At 38.7% G+C, this 7,458-nt stretch overlaps 1 protein-coding gene across 2 annotated transcripts in view; it reads right to left on the bottom strand.

Moving 5' to 3' along the window:
- The window catches only part of tmem39a (transmembrane protein 39A), a 34,984-nt gene extending 27,532 nt beyond the window's left edge, over positions 1–7,452 (bottom strand). Inside the window, exon 1 of one of the 2 annotated variants that reach the window (XM_079811606.1) lies at positions 7,186–7,452. The gene's annotated coding sequence lies outside the window, so the exon portion shown is untranslated. The remainder of the gene's footprint in view (positions 1–7,185) is intronic. The other variant, XM_079811607.1, reaches the window with a different exon arrangement.
- Positions 7,453–7,458: the final 6 nt, after the last annotated feature.

A 7,458-nucleotide genomic window follows, 5' to 3' on the forward strand; every position in this document is an offset into this window, starting at 1 on the left:
AACCAGACTAACACCCAAACTACACTTATAAACAGACTAACACCCAAACTAAACCAGACTAACACCCAAACTACACTTATAAACCAGACTAACACCCAAACTAAACCAGACTAACACGCAAACTACACTTATAAACCAGACTAACACCCAAACTAAACCAGACTAACACCCAAACTACACTTATAAACCAGACTAACACCCAAACTACACTTATAAAAAGACTAACACCCAAACTAAACCAGACTAACACCCAAACTACACTTATAAACAGACTAACACCCAAACTAAACCAGACTAACACCCAAACTAAACCAGACTAACACCCAAACTAAACCAGACTAACACCCAAACTAAACCAGACTAACACCCAAACTACACTTATAAACAGACTAACACCCAAACTAAACCAGACTAACACCCAAACTACACTTATAAACAGACTAACACCCAAACTAAACCAGACTAACACCCAAACTACACTTATAAACCAGACTAACACCCAAACTAAACCAGACTAACACGCAAACTACACTTATAAACCAGACTAACACCCAAACTAAACCAGACTAACACCCAAACTAAACCAGACTAACACCCAAACTACACTTATAAACCAGACTAACACCCAAACTACACTTATAAACAGACTAACACCCAAACTAAACCAGACTAACACCCAAACTAAACCAGACTAACACCCAAACTAAACCAGACTAACACCCAAACTACACTTATAAACAGACTAACACCCAAACTAAACCAGACTAACACCCAAACTACACTTATAAACAGACTAACACCCAAACTAAACCAGACTAACACCCAAACTACACTTATAAACCAGACTAACACCCAAACTAAACCAGACTAACACCCAAACTACACTTATAAACCAGACTAACACCCAAACTAAACCAGACTAACACCCAAACTAAACCAGACTAACACCCAAACTACACTTATAAACCAGACTAACACCCAAACTACACTTATAAAAAGACTAACACCCAAACTAAACCAGACTAACACCCAAACTACACTTATAAACAGACTAACACCCAAACTAAACCAGACTAACACCCAAACTACACTTATAAACCAGACTAACACCCAAACTAAACCAGACTAACACGCAAACTACACTTATAAACCAGACTAACACCCAAACTAAACCAGACTAACACCCAAACTAAACCAGACTAACACCCAAACTACACTTATAAACCAGACTAACACCCAAACTACACTTATAAAAAGACTAACACCCAAACTAAACCAGACTAACACCCAAACTACACTTATAAACAGACTAACACCCAAACTAAACCAGACTAACACCCAAACTAAACCAGACTAACACCCAAACTAAACCAGACTAACACCCAAACTACACTTATAAACAGACTAACACCCAAACTAAACCAGACTAACACCCAAACTACACTTATAAACAGACTAACACCCAAACTAAACCAGACTAACACCCAAACTACACTTATAAACCAGACTAACACCCAAACTAAACCAGACTAACACCCAAACTACACTTATAAACCAGACTAACACCCAAACTAAACCAGACTAACACCCAAACTAAACCAGACTAACACCCAAACTACACTTATAAACCAGACTAACACCCAAACTACACTTATAAAAAGACTAACACCCAAACTAAACCAGACTAACACCCAAACTACACTTATAAACAGACTAACACCCAAACTAAACCAGACTAACACCCAAACTACACTTATAAACCAGACTAACACCCAAACTAAACCAGACTAACACGCAAACTACACTTATAAACCAGACTAACACCCAAACTAAACCAGACTAACACCCAAACTAAACCAGACTAACACCCAAACTACACTTATAAACCAGACTAACACCCAAACTACACTTATAAAAAGACTAACACCCAAACTAAACCAGACTAACACCCAAACTACACTTATAAACAGACTAACACCCAAACTAAACCAGACTAACACCCAAACTACACTTATAAACAGACTAACACCCAAACTAAACCAGACTAACACCCAAACTAAACCAGACTAACACCCAAACTAAACCAGACTAACACCCAAACTACACTTATAAACAGACTAACACCCAAACTAAACCAGACTAACACCCAAACTACACTTATAAACAGACTAACACCCAAACTAAACCAGACTAACACCCAAACTACACTTATAAACAGACTAACACCCAAACTAAACCAGACTAACACCCAAACTACACTTATAAACCAGACTAACACCCAAACTAAACCAGACTAACACCCAAACTAAACCAGACTAACACCCAAACTACACTTATAAACCAGACTAACACCCAAACTACACTTATAAAAAGACTAACACCCAAACTAAACCAGACTAACACCCAAACTACACTTATAAACAGACTAACACCCAAACTAAACCAGACTAACACCCAAACTAAACCAGACTAACACACAAACTAAACCAGACTAACACACAAACTAAACCAGACTAACACACAAACTAAACCAGACTAACACCCAAACTAAACCAGACTAACACCCAAACTAAACCAGACTAACACCCAAACTACACTTATAAACCAGACTAACACCCAAACTACACTTATAAAAAGACTAACACCCAAACTAAACCAGACTAACACCCAAACTACACTTATAAACAGACTAACACCCAAACTAAACCAGACTAACACCCAAACTACACTTATAAACCAGACTAACACCCAAACTAAACCAGACTAACACGCAAACTACACTTATAAACCAGACTAACACCCAAACTAAACCAGACTAACACCCAAACTAAACCAGACTAACACCCAAACTACACTTATAAACCAGACTAACACCCAAACTACACTTATAAAAAGACTAACACCCAAACTAAACCAGACTAACACCCAAACTACACTTATAAACAGACTAACACCCAAACTAAACCAGACTAACACCCAAACTACACTTATAAACAGACTAACACCCAAACTAAACCAGACTAACACCCAAACTAAACCAGACTAACACCCAAACTAAACCAGACTAACACCCAAACTACACTTATAAACAGACTAACACCCAAACTAAACCAGACTAACACCCAAACTACACTTATAAACCAGACTAACACCCAAACTAAACCAGACTAACACCCAAACTAAACCAGACTAACACCCAAACTAAACCAGACTAACACCCAAACTACACTTATAAACAGACTAACACCCAAACTAAACCAGACTAACACCCAAACTACACTTATAAACCAGACTAACACCCAAACTAAACCAGACTAACACCCAAACTAAACCAGACTAACACCCAAACTAAACCAGACTAACACCCAAACTAAACCAGACTAACACCCAAACTACACTTATAAACAGACTAACACCCAAACTAAACCAGACTAACACCCAAACTACACTTATAAACAGACTAACACCCAAACTAAACCAGACTAACACCCAAACTAAACCAGACTAACACCCAAACTACACTTATAAACAGACTAACACCCAAACTAAACCAGACTAACACCCAAACTACACTTATAAACAGACTAACACCCAAACTAAACCAGACTAACACCCAAACTACACTTATAAACCAGACTAACACCCAAACTACACTTATAAACCAGACTAACACCCAAACTACACTTATAAACCAGACTAACACCCAAACTACACTTATAAACCAGACTAACACCCAAACTAAACCAGACTAACACCCAAACTACACTTATAAACAGACTAACACCCAAACTAAACCAGACTAACACCCAAACTAAACCAGACTAACACACAAACTACACTTATAAACAGACTAACACCCAAACTAAATCAGACTAACACCCAAACTACACTTATAAACCAGACTAACACCCAAACTAAACCAGACTAACACCCAAACTAAACCAGACTAACACCCAAACTACACTTATAAACCAGACTAACACCCAAACTACACTTATAAACCAGACTAACACCCAAACTAAACCAGACTAACACCCAAACTAAACCAGACTAACACCCAAACTACACTTATAAACCAGACTAACACCCAAACTACACTTATAAACAGACTAACACCCAAACTAAACCAGACTAACACCCAAACTACACTTATAAACAGACTAACACCCAAACTAAACCAGACTAACACCCAAACTACACTTATAAACAGACTAACACCCAAACTAAACCAGACTAACACCCAAACTACACTTATAAACCAGACTAACACCCAAACTAAACCAGACTAACACGCAAACTACACTTATAAACCAGACTAACACCCAAACTAAACCAGACTAACACCCAAACTACACTTATAAACCAGACTAACACCCAAACTACACTTATAAAAAGACTAACACCCAAACTAAACCAGACTAACACCCAAACTACACTTATAAACAGACTAACACCCAAACTAAACCAGACTAACACCCAAACTAAACCAGACTAACACCCAAACTAAACCAGACTAACACCCAAACTAAACCAGACTAACACCCAAACTACACTTATAAACAGACTAACACCCAAACTAAACCAGACTAACACCCAAACTACACTTATAAACAGACTAACACCCAAACTAAACCAGACTAACACCCAAACTACACTTATAAACCAGACTAACACCCAAACTAAACCAGACTAACACGCAAACTACACTTATAAACCAGACTAACACCCAAACTAAACCAGACTAACACCCAAACTAAACCAGACTAACACCCAAACTACACTTATAAACCAGACTAACACCCAAACTACACTTATAAACAGACTAACACCCAAACTAAACCAGACTAACACCCAAACTAAACCAGACTAACACCCAAACTAAACCAGACTAACACCCAAACTACACTTATAAACAGACTAACACCCAAACTAAACCAGACTAACACCCAAACTACACTTATAAACAGACTAACACCCAAACTAAACCAGACTAACACCCAAACTACACTTATAAACCAGACTAACACCCAAACTAAACCAGACTAACACCCAAACTACACTTATAAACCAGACTAACACCCAAACTAAACCAGACTAACACCCAAACTAAACCAGACTAACACCCAAACTACACTTATAAACCAGACTAACACCCAAACTACACTTATAAAAAGACTAACACCCAAACTAAACCAGACTAACACCCAAACTACACTTATAAACAGACTAACACCCAAACTAAACCAGACTAACACCCAAACTACACTTATAAACCAGACTAACACCCAAACTAAACCAGACTAACACGCAAACTACACTTATAAACCAGACTAACACCCAAACTAAACCAGACTAACACCCAAACTAAACCAGACTAACACCCAAACTACACTTATAAACCAGACTAACACCCAAACTACACTTATAAAAAGACTAACACCCAAACTAAACCAGACTAACACCCAAACTACACTTATAAACCAGACTAACACCCAAACTAAACCAGACTAACACCCAAACTAAACCAGACTAACACCCAAACTACACTTATAAACCAGACTAACACCCAAACTACACTTATAAAAAGACTAACACCCAAACTAAACCAGACTAACACCCAAACTACACTTATAAACAGACTAACACCCAAACTAAACCAGACTAACACCCAAACTAAACCAGACTAACACACAAACTAAACCAGACTAACACACAAACTAAACCAGACTAACACACAAACTAAACCAGACTAACACCCAAACTAAACCAGACTAACACCCAAACTAAACCAGACTAACACCCAAACTACACTTATAAACCAGACTAACACCCAAACTACACTTATAAAAAGACTAACACCCAAACTAAACCAGACTAACACCCAAACTACACTTATAAACAGACTAACACCCAAACTAAACCAGACTAACACCCAAACTACACTTATAAACCAGACTAACACCCAAACTAAACCAGACTAACACGCAAACTACACTTATAAACCAGACTAACACCCAAACTAAACCAGACTAACACCCAAACTAAACCAGACTAACACCCAAACTACACTTATAAACCAGACTAACACCCAAACTACACTTATAAAAAGACTAACACCCAAACTAAACCAGACTAACACCCAAACTACACTTATAAACAGACTAACACCCAAACTAAACCAGACTAACACCCAAACTACACTTATAAACAGACTAACACCCAAACTAAACCAGACTAACACCCAAACTAAACCAGACTAACACCCAAACTAAACCAGACTAACACCCAAACTACACTTATAAACAGACTAACACCCAAACTAAACCAGACTAACACCCAAACTACACTTATAAACCAGACTAACACCCAAACTAAACCAGACTAACACCCAAACTAAACCAGACTAACACCCAAACTAAACCAGACTAACACCCAAACTACACTTATAAACAGACTAACACCCAAACTAAACCAGACTAACACCCAAACTACACTTATAAACCAGACTAACACCCAAACTAAACCAGACTAACACCCAAACTAAACCAGACTAACACCCAAACTAAACCAGACTAACACCCAAACTAAACCAGACTAACACCCAAACTACACTTATAAACAGACTAACACCCAAACTAAACCAGACTAACACCCAAACTACACTTATAAACAGACTAACACCCAAACTAAACCAGACTAACACCCAAACTAAACCAGACTAACACCCAAACTACACTTATAAACAGACTAACACCCAAACTAAACCAGACTAACACCCAAACTACACTTATAAACAGACTAACACCCAAACTAAACCAGACTAACACCCAAACTACACTTATAAACAGACTATAGGCTGAACTCCAGTCACCGCCAGACTACCTGAATAACACATGTACTAACACACACACACACACACACACACACACACACACACACACACACACACACACACACACACACACACACACACACACACACACTTTCATCACAAACAGGAAATAAACAGAGTGGTTGATCTGCATCGGGTAACTGAACTAACCCGAGCTGAGTGCACATGAGCTGTAGTGCTGACTGTAATGCTGACTGTAGTGCTGACTGTAAAGCATTAACTGTAATGTAGTAATACACACACTCACACACACACACACACACACACACTGGTGAATAATGAGCAGCTCTTACCGCACACCAATCATGAGCGCAGACATCAGTCCCCCAAACTCTGGAACGGACACATTTGTTTCTCCCTCTGAGTGATAATGATAGTGTGTGGCGTTTCCGACGAGACAATGTGGCGAGTGTGTGTCGCGTGTGTGTGTGTTTGCAGTCGCGCGCTGCTCGTTATTAACGGCCTTAAAATGCAAAACACAAAGTTGCAGAAGTTCCTCGCGCTGCAGTTACAGACCGACGTGGCAAACTGACGCTGCGTCACATGACGCCATCAGCTCCGCGACG

The sequence above is a fragment of the Gobio gobio genome, assembly GCF_949357685.1.
Source record: "Gobio gobio genome assembly, chromosome: 3".
Lineage (NCBI taxonomy): Eukaryota > Metazoa > Chordata > Actinopteri > Cypriniformes > Gobionidae > Gobio > Gobio gobio.